At 44.3% G+C, this 13113-nt stretch overlaps 1 protein-coding gene and 1 long non-coding RNA gene across 3 annotated transcripts in view; one reads left to right on the top strand and one right to left on the bottom strand.

Annotated features, from left to right (window-relative positions):
* BRCA1 (BRCA1 DNA repair associated) overlaps nt 1-13113 on the bottom strand; it is a 99046-nt gene that overhangs the window by 85498 nt on the left and 435 nt on the right. The gene's annotated exons all lie outside the window — the stretch shown is intronic.
* Nucleotides 503-11974, top strand: LOC103243365 (uncharacterized). 2 transcript variants are annotated; one of them, XR_012088897.1, is made up of 7 exons: nt 503-807; nt 4356-4418; nt 6117-6135; nt 6914-6936; nt 8861-8970; nt 11479-11540; nt 11648-11974. It is a non-coding gene; the product is annotated as an uncharacterized lncRNA (long non-coding RNA). The 2 variants fall into 2 exon arrangements; XR_012088898.1 differs by lacking the exon at nt 8861-8970 and having other exon boundaries at nt 510-807.

The following is a 13113-nucleotide window of genomic DNA, read 5'->3' as shown; positions in this document are numbered from 1 at the left end:
ACGTCACAGTAATTGCTGTACGAGAGTCAGAATCACTACCTAGTGTCCAAAGCAGTCGTAAAAAGAGGTCCCATTCCCCCACTCTTTCCGCCCTAATGGAGGTCTCCAGTTTAGGTAAATATAAGGAATAAGGATTGTTGGGGGGGGGGGGGGTGGACGGAAAGAACTATTTCCAGCATTGGCTGCGGAAAGGTCGTTGCCACAGTGTTCCTTGTGGAAAGTGTAGTCTTATGGAGAGAAACATCCAATAGCGAAGCGGGCACAATTCTCACGAAAATCCAGCGGATAGATTGGAGACCTCCACGCGCTTATACACGTCAACAGTTATGGATTGGAGTGTTATGTTTTCGTATCTTGAAAGGAAAAACTAGGCCTAAAAAAAATACCTACAACTCTTAGGAAGACTACAATTCCCATCCAGCCCCACGAGTCTCGGGCAAATACTCCTCTAAGGTCAGTGACCTGTGGCGACGCAGTGGGCGCCGAATTTGTCTGGGGAAGGGGAAATCCTCTCTGGCCCACGTCTGCGCACTCGTAGTTCCGCCCCTCGGCCCCAATGTTTGTTATTGTTGTTCGACTCCGGTTTCTTCTGCCCCGCCCCGTCGACGCAATCTCCACCAATCAATGGGGTAGTCGTTTTGAGGGACAAGTGGTAAGAGCCAATCATCTTTGCGAAAACTGGGAGTTACGTGACTAGTTACAGTCTATGCGCCTTGTTAGATTCACCCCACAGTGATAGCGGCAGAGCTGGCAGCGGACAGTTCTGGCTTTGGCCTCCGGCAGGCCCCTCACTGGAGCGGGAAGCTGGTAAGGAAACAGCCTCGGTTACCTAGGGGTGGGGTCACGTCACCCTAAGAGGGTTTGGAGAAGTTCAAGGGAGGAATCCTGCAAAGAAGAGGGGCGACTTTTCCCGTGTCTCGGGACAGCTAATCTTTTTAGTGACAGGATGAGAGAGCACTTCGTGTTCAGAGGGACCGAGTGGGCGAAAAGCGCCGGAGAGTTGTAGAGTCTGTGGTTGAGAACATCGGCTTCTGCTGATGGAAGGCCACGACTCCCCAGTGGAAAGAGGGTCCAGGCAAAGAAAATGAGAGAGAGTCCTCGCGGTGGTGACACTGTCTTGGGAACATTAAGTGCTAGGAAACGATAACTGGAAGACTAGGATGAACTCTGCAAGTAAAAAAAATGACACTACCTACACATCTTTGTCATCCCATCCTCCTTTTTTCGAGACCCTGTTAAAGAGATCTCCTTGGTTAGGGACCTTCGGTGTTGGAAAGGCACTGTTTTTCCTTTTTGTCAAACATCCAGCTTTCAGGCCACACTTTTTTTTTTTTTGAGACAGAGTCTTACTGTCTCAAAGACCAGCCCAGGCTGGTCTGGAACTCCTGAGTTCAAGCGATCTTCCTGCCTCAGCCTCCCAAAGTGCTGGGATTACAGGCATGAGCCACTGCTCCCGGCCTCGGGTCGCACATTTTAAAGTTTGAATAACTTGTCTTGTACAGGCCTCTGGTGGAGACAGTAATCAAAGCTCAGGTTGCCAGGTCTGTTTCATTAAAGGGATTTTGTTAAGGCTGGAGAAAAAAAAAAAAAAAAAAAAAAAAAAAGACGTAGAGGAAAAATTAACTTGTGCCAAGCCAAGGTGCGTGCGTCAGTGGCATGGACTTAAAGTCATGCCAGTTATGAAAGCCGAAGGCCAGGCCGGGCGCGGTGGCTCATGCCAGTAATCCCAGCACTTTGGGAGGCTGAGGCGGGCGGATCACCTGAGGTCGGGAGTTCCAGACCAGCCTGACCAACATGGAGAAACTCCGTCTCTACTGAAAATACAAAATTAGCCGGGCATGGTGGCACACGCCTGTAATCCCAGCTACTAGGGAGGCTGAGGCAGGAGAATCGCTTGAACCTGGGAGGCAGAGGTTGTGGTGAGCCTACATCGCGCCATTGCACTACAGCCTGGGCAGCAAGAGCAAAACTCCGTCTCAAAAAAAAAAAAAAAAAAAAAAAAAAAAAAAAAAAAAGCCGGGCGCGGTGGCTCACGCCTGTAATCCCAGCACTTTGGGAGGCCGAGGCAGGTGGATCACAAGGTCAGTAGATCGAGACCATCCTGGCTAACACAGTGAAACCCCGTCTCTACTAAAAATACAAAAAAGTAGCCGGGCGTGGTGGCGGGTGCCTGTAGTCCCAGCTAACCGGGAGGCTGAGGCAGGAGAATGGCTTGAACCCGGGAGGCGGAGCTTGCAGTGAGCCGAGATCACACCACTGCACTCCAGCCTGGGCGACAGAGCGAGACTCCGTCTCAAAAAAAAAAAAAAAGAAAAGAAAAGAAAAGCAAGCAAGCTGAAGGCCTAGGACCCAGCTATCTGACTATACTGGCCGTAGACCTAAGGGGCAGATAGGGTTAACCGTAACTTTGGTGTTTACACACGTTCAAGATTAATGCTTTTGCTGAAAGAATTTTTTTTTACTTGTCAGCCAAAGCTATAATCTCCCACTTCCTGTTTTCTCTTAGTTGGCCCACCAGCTGGAGGAGCTCCAGAGTATTTAAATTAATTTCCAATTGTGTAATTTGAGAAAAGGATGCGAAGATTAATTTCCTTCACAAGTAGGGAAGTGTGTTTTTTTCTTTTTCTTTTTTTGAGACGAAGTCTCCCTCTGTCCCCCAGGCTGGAGTGCAGTGGCACGATCTCGGCTCACTGCAAGATCCGCCTCCCGGGTTCACACCGTTCTCCTGCCTCCTCAGCCTCCTGAGTAGCTGGGACTACAGGCGCCCGCCACCCCGCCCAGCTAATTTTTTTGTGGTTTTAGTAGAGACGGGGGTTTCACCGTGTTAGCCAGGATGGCCTCTATCTTCTGACCTCATGATCTACCCGCCTCGGCCTCCCAAAGTTCTGGCATTATAGGCGTGCGCCACCGCGCCTGGCAGGAAGTGTGTTTCTTGAAGTTGGAAAGTGGTATTTCTGAACATCTGCTTTTGGCAGACTAAGTCAGTCACTTCATTTCCCTGATTTTTTGCCTAAGGTCCTGGGGAACTGACAAAGATTCTGCCCACATTTTAAGGACCCCGATAATTACATTTCATATGAATGAATAGTAGATGTCAGCAGGATTGTTATTAAGAGACTAGTATTATTTTTGTGGTGCACTTGGTTCTAGGTAGAAACAAAGAATGGAGAAAATTGGAGGATAATTGTCTTAGGGTTTCAAAAAAGTGCGTGATCTTCACAGAGTTCAGGGTCCTTAAAATAACAGTCTAAATTGGAGTGTTTGACAGGGCAGTGCATTATATTGTCGAAAACAGTACAGGTTTATGGTTCTAAAGACTGGTTTATTATTTTAAAAAATGTTTAACTTAATTTTTTTTAAGGAGATAGGGTTGCTGGTCTTGAACTCCTAGGCTATTGATCCTTCCGCCTCAGCCTCCCAAACTGCTAGGATTACAGTCATGAGCCACCATACCGGGCCAATTTTTTATTTTATTTTTGAGACAGAGTCTCGCTATATCACCCAGGCGGGAGTGCACAGGCATGCTCTTGGCTCACTGCAACCTTGCCTCCGAGGTTCAAGCAATTCTCCTGCCTCAGCCTCCTGAGTAGCTGAGATTACAGGCCTGCACCACTACGTGCAGCTAATTTTTGTATTTTTGGTACAGACGAAGTTTCACCATGTTGGCTCGGCTGGTATCGAACTCCTGGACTCAAGCTATCTGCCAGCCTCTGCTTCCCAAAGTGCTGGGATTACAGACATGAGCCACTGTGCCTGGCCTTTATTATATTTTTTATATTTGAGTGACATTTTGAAAGAACTTGCATATACATCCTTATGGTAACACTGTGAGACAGGCAGAGCAGACATATAAGACCTATTTTATAGATTAAAGATTAAAAACTGAATCTTAAAGGTGAACTGACCTGCTCACAGTTTTATGTTTAGTAATGGGCCAGAGCTGTGTCTGGAACCCAAGTCTTCCCATTTTTTGTGCTCCCACACGCGCACACACACACAAAATTTGCTGTTCAGATGAGATGGCATCTCATTGCTTCAGTTTGCATTGTTCTGACCACCAGAAAGTTTGAAAATCTTCTGATGTGCTTGGTAGGTGTTTTGATTTCCTCTTCTCTGAATTTTATGTATATTTTTACCTGGGTTGTTAATTGTATCATTAGCAGTTTTGCTGATGCTCTGGGTGTGTCGCAGATACTAACCCTTTGTTATGGGTTGTTATGGTTGTTTGTTGTCTTTTGATTTTGTGGATTTTTTTAACTGTATAAAATATTTAATATGTAATGAAATGTGCACAGCTCATCTTTTGACTTCTGCATACATTATAACCTGCCTTTAAATGTGTATTTCTTTTGTAGGTAAAAGTTTCATTTGATCTGAATACTATTCAAATAAAATACCTGGATGAGGAAAATGAAGAGGTAAAGTATATTATGGTACTTATTGCTAGGTGTTCAGAATAGCAATCTTATTTCTCCAGTGATATGGGCTTTAATAATTCAAAATAGTGTTTAGCTCATTTGTGTGGTGGTTTAAATATATTTGATAATTGAATATTCTAAGAAGACTTGCAGCATCTGAGATAGAGTTGAGAAACGGAGAAGCAACATTGAAGAATATCTCAGAGATAACTTTCACTTTAAAAAAAGAAAAAAAGAAAACGGGGTCTCACTATGTTGCTCAGGCCAGTCTAGAACTCCTGGGCCTAAGCAGTCCTCCCACCTCAGCCTCCCAAAGTGCTGGGATTACAGGTGTGAGACACCATGCCTGGCCTGAGATAACTGTTTTTTTTTTTTTTTTTTTTTTTTTTTTGAGACGGAGCCTCACTCTGTCGCCTAGGCTGGAGTGCAGTGGTGCAATCTCTGCTCACTACAACCTCCAGTTCCTGGGTTCAAGTGATTCTTCTGTCTCAGCCTCCCAAGTAGCTGGGATTACAGGTTTATACCACCACGCCTGGCTAATTTTTGTATTTTTAGTAGAGATGGGATTTCACCATGTTGGCCAAGCTGGTCTCAAACTCCTGGGCCCAAGCAGTCGGCCCGCCTTGACCTCCCAAAGTGCTGGGATTACAGGCATGAGCTACCACACCTGGCCAAGATAACCTAAAATTATGTAGTGGCCAGGCGCGGTGGCTCATGCCTGTAATCCCAGCACTTTGGGAGGCCGAGGTGGGCGGATCATGAGGTCAGGAGATTGAGACCATCCTGGCTAACATGGTGAAACCCCGTCTCTACTAAAAATACAAAAAATTAGCCGGACGTGGTGGCGGGCGCCTGTAGTCCCAGCTCCTCGGGAGGCTGAGGCAGGAGAATGGCGAACCCGGGAGGCGGAGCTTGCAGTGAGCCGAGATTGCGCCACTGCACTCCAGCCTGGGCGACGAAGCGAGACTCTATCTCAGAAAAAAAAAAAATTATGTAGTGACCTTAAGTTCACATATAGTGTAAGCCATTCAGTTTATAATAATACAAATATAATAGCTAAGGCTTTTTTTTTTTTTTTTTTTTTTTTTTTTTTAAAGAGACACGGTCTTACTCTGTCGCCCAGCCTGGAGTGCGTTGGCATGATCATAGCTCTCTGCAACCTAGAGCTCCTGGGTTCAAGGAATCCTCCCATCTCAGCCTTCTGGGTAGCTAGGACATGCCTCTGCATCTGGCAAAATTTTTTAATTCTTTGGAGGGATGGGGTCTCACTTTGTTGCCCAGGTTAATGACTAAGCTTTATTGAGTGGTTACAGTGTGGCAGACTACCAACAATGCCATCTATTGAGTACATTATTATCATCACTATTTTACCCATGAGGAAACTGAGGCACAGAGAGGTGAAATAACTTGCCTAAACGCACAAAAACTTGGAAGTAGTAAAGTCAGGGTTCAGTCCATACCCTCTGGCTATAGAACTCAAACTCCTAACCGTTATATTGCACTGCCTCTTAATGTATCTGAAATAAAGGAGGGCACAGTAGATAAGCAATAAAATTTCTTAAGTATTATTCATGACTAGCAAGTGATACAGAAAAGCTGAAGGTTTGGCCTGAGTTTTTGTCTGTCCTATGGGGCTGGTCCTAGTAATGCTCGATTGATGAGACACATATAATTCACTGTTTTTTTTTCCTTTTATAGGTATCCATCAACAGTCAAGGTGAGTCCCTGAGAGAGTCTGTTCAGCTTTATTTAAAAGCCTTAATCTGCTCATTGAGGCATTTCTATTTGTACTCAAACCTTATTGCAGTATTAATTTTAGAGTTTGGAATTTGGTATACTACAAATTAACATTGCACTGATGGACATTAGTTACATAGGGGATTTTATTGTATAGCAGTTTTTTGTATATAGGATGATGCCTTTGAATGGACCCTAAGGACAGCTTTATTGGGAGGTTTTCATATTTAACATGCCAGTCCTCTGAGATTAATATGCCTCCCAGTTCAAGACATAAAAGTGTTCCCACGGTGTTGCATTTGTACAGTAGGTACAGTAAAAATGGACATTATAATCTTACGGGATCACCATCATACATGTGGTCGACCAAAATGTTACATGGCAGTGGTTACTATAGTGAAGAAAATTAACATATCCATCATCTCATTACAGTGGCCCTGTGGTGCCCTGAGTCTTCCCCAGAAACCAGCCATAATCTACTCATTTAGCAAAAATCACAAATATATGATTATTTAACTATAATACATTCCTCATGTTATACAGTCCATCTTTAGAATTGGCTATACTTAATCTTATAGATTCTTGAATGAATGAATGGATATGTACAAAATAAAAATAATTGGCTATACTTAATCTTATAGAATCTTTGGTTCTTGAAGGAGTCAATGGATGTGTACAAAATAAAAATAATTTTAAAATAATAGAATCTTTTGGGGTGTGTGAAGAACTATCATGGTGTATATTTTTTGTTCTTTTAGGAGAATATGAAGAAGCACTTAAGGTAATGATTATTTAATCTCATTTTCAAATAATTTAATATTATGGGTTATTGGTTTTTTTTTAAACAGGGTTGTGCTCTGTCATCCAGGCTGGCGTGCAGTGGCACAATCTGGGGTTGCTGCAACCTCCACCTCCCAGGCTTAGGTGATCGAGACCATCCTGGCAAACACGGTGAAACCCCGTCTATATTAAAAATACAAAAAATGGCCCGGCGCGGTGGCTCACGCCTGTAATCCCAGCACTTTGGGAGGCCAAGGCGGGCGGATCACGAGGTCAGGACATTGAGACCATCCTGGCTAACACGGTGAAACCCCATCTCTACTAAAAAAAAATACAAAAAATTAGCCGGGCATGGTGGCGGGAACCTGTAGTCCCAGCTACTCGGGAGGCTGAGGCAGGAGAATGGCATGAACCCGGGAGGCAGAGCTTGCAGTGAGCCAAGCCAAGCTGAGATCGCGCCACTGCACTCCAGCCTGGGTGACAGAGCGAGACTCTGTCTCAAAAAAAAAATACAAAATATTAGCCGGGCGTGGTGGCGGGCACCTGTGGTCCCAGCTACCCGGGAGGGTGAGGCAGGAGAATGGTGTGAACCCGGGAGGTGGAGCTTGCAGTGAGCCGAGATCGCGCCACTGCACTCTAGCCTGGGTGACAGAGCAAGACTCCGTCTCAAAAAAAAAAAAAAAAAAAAAAAAAAGAAAAACCACCTTGACAAAGAAAACTGATTTGTTACTAAATCCCTATTTCTGAGATAAGCTACATTTCAAAGACATTCTCCGTAAAAGAAAAATTGGATTCAATTATCATACCAGATGGCTTTCATTCTCACCACTGACTCAATTCTGAAATAATTATATTTCAGTATGGTAATTATAATCTAAACTATATAAACACACCGTAAACACAAACTTTGAACAGATGAAAACTCCAATATGTAAAAAGGTAATGAATGCTCAAGGAAGACTGTGAAAAGGGAATACGAAAAAAATTAAAATGTTCCTCTTCTAGGTCCTGATGAGAGTAAATGTTTACCATAAAAATGATTCAAATATTTTAAGCACTTTTCAAACCAGGCAATATTTTAGGCCTACTGTACATTTGCATTTTGAGCTTCCAATACGGATAAGTGACTGGAAAAAGCAGCTAGGTTTAGGTTGAAAAACAACCACCCACTGGTGTACACATTTTAGCAAATTCTTCTGAAAGTCAAAAATGTTATAGTCATAGGTAAAAAGTTACAGAGAACTACCAATTATCGGAAATAGCTGCCAATAGTGACTTAGAGGCCAGCAGAAGGAATTTTAGTTCAAGAAACCTAAACGAGGATGAAATCCTTACCTACCCTCTAGCTACCACAAATAACACTGTTCTGGTCATGATCAGGAATCACATAACTGCAAATTGTGCTATACTGTACTGTATTAAAAGGAAGTGAAATATGATCCCCATCCTAGAGCTTTCCATACATATGAGTCTAAAAAACCATTAAAAATTAATCTAGGCCAGGTGTGGTGGCTCACATCTGTAATCCCAGCACTTTGGGAGGCCGAGGCGGGCAAATCATGAGGTCAGGAGTTCGAGACCAGCCTGACCAACATGGTGAAACCCTATCTCTACTAAGAATACAAAATTAGCCAGGCATGGTGGCACGCGCCTGTAATTCCAGCTACTCAGGAGGCTGAGGTAGGAGAAGCACTAGAATCTGGGAAGCAGAGGTTGCAGTGAACCAAGATGGCGCCACTGTACTCCAGACTGGGCAACGAGAGAAACTCCGTCTAAAAAAAGTAATCTAACAGAAAACAGGAAAAAAGCAATGAAAAACTAGAAAACATACAATAGCTGACAAAATAAAATTTAGCATTAACTTTCATTCTTACATCTTTAATTTTTATGTATCTGAGTTTTTAATTGATGGTTTAATTTGCCAGAATGAGAAAGAACATCCTATTTTTATGACTCTGTCCCATGGAAATGTAAAGATAAATGGATCCAAATGCTATACTATTGAGGATTTTTTTGATCACTCTGATTGTCATGAGTAAGTTTTGTGCTTTTTCAAAAGCAGTTTTTTTCCTACAATGTCATTTCCTGCTTCTCTGGCTCTGATTTTCAATAAATTGATAAATTGTAAATCTTGTTTTCCTCTTATTTTTCTTTAGCTAAAATGTTGAAGGGCAAGGGAGAGGATGGTTATTTATAAATCTTGTTATCTCTCTGAAAACACAACTTGCATTTTCCTTAATCTGATTGACATGACTCCAAATATGAAAAACAATTTTCATAAAGCACAAAAGAAAATTTCCTTGAATTTACCCTTTTTTATTGTGGGTAAGAGGCAATAGGTACAAATTTTCAACTTATTTTTTGAATGTTACTCACTACTAATGACCATATTTTTAAAAATTAATCGAAGAACTAATGTAGTTTAGTTTATTATTTAATTTATTCGACAAATGTTTATTGAGTGGCAACTAGGTCCCAAGTACTGTTCTAACTACTGAAGATACAGATGTACATAAACGAAACAAAAATCTCTGCTGCCATCCTGGAGTTTACATTCTGTGGTACTAGAAATAAAGGATGGATACATTACATAGAATGTCAGCTAGTCATAAATGTTATGGAGAAGCAGCAGGAATGGAGGATAAAGTGTGTCTTGAGGGTGTTGTAATTTTAAATAGCGCTGTCTGGAAATGAAAAGGTGGTATGTCAATCAAGATTTTCAGACCATGGCTGGGTACAGAGGCTCACACCTGTAATCCCAGCACTTTGAGAGGCCAAGGTGGGTAGATCACTTGAGGTCAGGAGTTTGAGACCAGCGTGACCAACATGGCAAAACCCTATCTCTACAAAAAAAAAATACAAAAATTAGTTGGGCATGGTGGTGCACACCTGTAGTCCTTGCTACTCTGGAGGGCTGGGGTGGGAGAATCGCTTGAGCCTGGCGAGGTTGAGGCTGCAGTGAGTTGTGATAGCACCAGAGATCCTGTATAAAAAAACCTCTGCATTTCATTGTATGTAAATTATACCTCAATTCAAAAGCAAAATGTGAACAGTATAGTCCCCTTTTCCTTTTATAGACCAAGAAAAACAAAAGCTCACTCCTAGAGTCAGACTTGCTAAAGGCTTTGATGACTTGCAGTATTCTTTTTTTTTTTTTTTTGAGACAGAGTCTGGCTCTGTCACCCAGGCTGGGGTGCAGTGGCCAGATCTCAGCTCACTGCAAGCTCCGCCTCCTGGGTTTACGCCATTCTCCTGCCTCAGCCTCCCGAGTAGCTGGGACTACAGGCGCCCGCCACCTCGCCCGGCTAGTTTTTTGTATTTTTTAGTAGAGACGGGGTTTCACCGTGTTAGCCAGGATGGTCTCGATCTCCTGACCTCGTGATCCGCCCATCTCGGCCTCCCAAAGTGCTGGGATTACAGGCTTGAGCCACCGCGCCCGGCCCGACTTGCAGTATTCTTATTTAAATGTACAGAGCCAGTTTCAGAGGAAGGTTCTTTCAAAGACTTATCCCCTAAACGACACCAATCATCCATGTTTTTTTTGTTGTTGTTGTTTTTGTTTTTTTTTTTTTTTTTTGAGACAGTCTCACTCTGTCGCTCAGGCTGGAGTGGCAGGCTGGAGTGCAGTTCTGAGATCTTGGCGCACTGCAAGCTCCACTTCCAGGTTTATGCCATTCTCCTGCCTCAGCCTCCCGACTAGCTGGGACTACAGGCGCTCGCCACGATGCCCGGCTAATTTTTTGTATTTTTAGTAGAGACGGGGTTTCACCACGTTAGCCAGGATGGTCTCGATCTCCTGACCTTGTGATCTGCCCACCTTGGCCTCCCAAAGTGCTGGGATTACAGGCATGGGCCACCACACCCGGCCGATTATTTATTATTTATTTTTATTTTTGAGATGGAGTTTGGCTCTGTCGCCAGGCTGGAGTTCAGTGGTACGATATTGGCTCACTGCAACATCTGCCTCCCGGTTCAAGTGATTCTCCTGCCTCAGCCTCATGAGTAGCAGGGATTACAGCCATGCGCGGCTACACCCAGCGGACATTTCTATTTTTAGCAGAGAAGGGGTTTCACCATGTTGGCTAGGATGGTCTCGATCTCCTGACTTCATGATTCTCCCACCTCGGCCTCCCAAAGTGCTGGGATTACAGGCATGAGCCACTGCCCACGGCCTCATTCATGATTTATTTTGCCACTTCAAGTGATGAAGCTGGTTTTAGAGCTAGAAGAAAAGCCAAAATGCCAGTTAATCTAAACTAGATTTCTGCCCCAGTGCAGAACCAATCAAGACAGGGTCCCTGTCTTTCCCGGACCACAGGCTTTGTGTTGAACAGGAGAGGAGTGGGAGAGGCAGAGTGGATGGAGAACAAGGAGTCATTTTCTACATTTTTAAAGTTCTTCAGTTAGGAAAATCAGCAATTACAATAGCCTAATCTTACTAGACATGACTTCCTCCCTACTATGTAAGGTCAGTTCTGTTCATTTGGATAGGAGATAATCTATAGGAATCTCAAATTAATACCCTCTTGTGGTGACTTACCAGATTGGACACTCTAAGATTTTCTGCATTAAGGACATTTTGTACTTCTTCAACGCGAACAGCAGGTAAATCTATTTCTTTCTGTTCCAATGAACTTTAACACATTAGAAAAACATGTATCTTTTTAAAAGGTTTATAAAATGACAACTTCATTTTATCATTTTAAAATAAGGTAAATAGGGCTGGGCGTGGTGGCTCACGCCTGTAATCACAGCACTTTGGGAGGCCGAGACGGGAGGATGACCTGAGGTCGGGAGTTCAAGACCAGCCTGACCAACATGGAGAACCCTCGTTTCTACTAAAAATACAAAAACACGAGCCAGGCATGGTGGTGCATGCCTGCAATCCCAGCTACTCGGGAGGCTAAGGCAGGAGAATCGCTTGAACCCACGAGTCAGAGGTTGCGGCGAGCCCAAATCACGCCATTACACTCCAGCCTGGGCAACAAGTGAGAAACTCCGTCTCAAAAATAAATTAAATAAAATAAATTTAAGATTTGGAAGGTTTCAGAATACAAAATCTTTTATTTTTAAAGGTTCTAGAAGTTGCTTTTTGTAATTAGACAACATAAACTCTGTATTTTTTCACATATCGCTTCCAACTCTTTGGGTCTTTTCCTTTCTCCAAGAAAGAGAAAGCTACAGGGGAGTGACTGACCGGGTAAGTGGTGGTTTGCCTTAGCTTTCTCCAATGCTTCTGGCTGTTTTCTTTCTCATGCATAAAACTGAAACCAACACCAATCAACACCTCCCCGCCCCTAACCCTTCCCAGTGACCTACTCTCATCTCAGGATCCTCCTCAAGCACATCCCTGCCGGCAGCATCTGTTACTACTGACGCTCCTCTACTTCCCTCTTGCTATTCCCTCAATAGTGCAAATGCATCCAGTTCTTAAGTTCTCCCTCCCACAAAATCCTGTCTCCTCCTCTTCCCATACATATTCCTGGCACCTCTTCTTCCGCAAGGGCCCATCCTCTCATAAATACTAGCCGGTGTTTGTTTGTTTTTGAGACAGAGGCTGGAGTGCAATGGCGCGATCTCGGTTCACCGCAACCTCCGCTTCCCGGGTTCAAGCGATTCTCCTGCCTCAGCCTCCTGAGTAGCTGGCGCGCACCACCACGCCCGGGCAATTTTTGTATTTTTAGTAGAGACGGGGTTTCACCATGTTGGTCAGGCTGGTCTCGAACTCCTGACCTCGTGATCCGTCCGCCTTGGCCTCTCAAAGTGCTGGGATTACAGGCGTGAGCCACCGTCCCCGGCAACCAGCTGATGTTCTTATACACATGGTGTCCCCCTCAAGGCACATTTCAGTTCCTATCACGAGGATTCCCCCTCGGACACACGGTGCCCCCTACCTGATCCTTAGTGCTTCCCTTGCGACCTACAAATTGCCGCCTTCCCCAGGGGGTTCACAACTCCTTACGCCTCTCAGGTTCCGCGCCCTCCCACCCCCCGCCTAAAGAATACCCATCTGCCTGCTTCGGAAATTCACTCTCGGCCCCGGAGCATCCCTTGGGCCCCTGTCCCTTTTCCGGGGCTCTTCTACCTTTACCCAGAGCAGACGGTGCAGGCCTCCTGAGCCCAGGGGCCCAGTTATCTGAGAAACCCCACGGCCTGTCCCGCGTCCAGAAAGTCTCAG

Source organism: Chlorocebus sabaeus, chromosome 16 (assembly GCF_047675955.1).
Source record: "Chlorocebus sabaeus isolate Y175 chromosome 16, mChlSab1.0.hap1, whole genome shotgun sequence".
NCBI classification, from domain to species: domain Eukaryota; kingdom Metazoa; phylum Chordata; class Mammalia; order Primates; family Cercopithecidae; genus Chlorocebus; species Chlorocebus sabaeus.
Note: the sequence above shows the minus strand (reverse complement) of the source record. Positions and strands in the feature narration are given on the sequence as shown.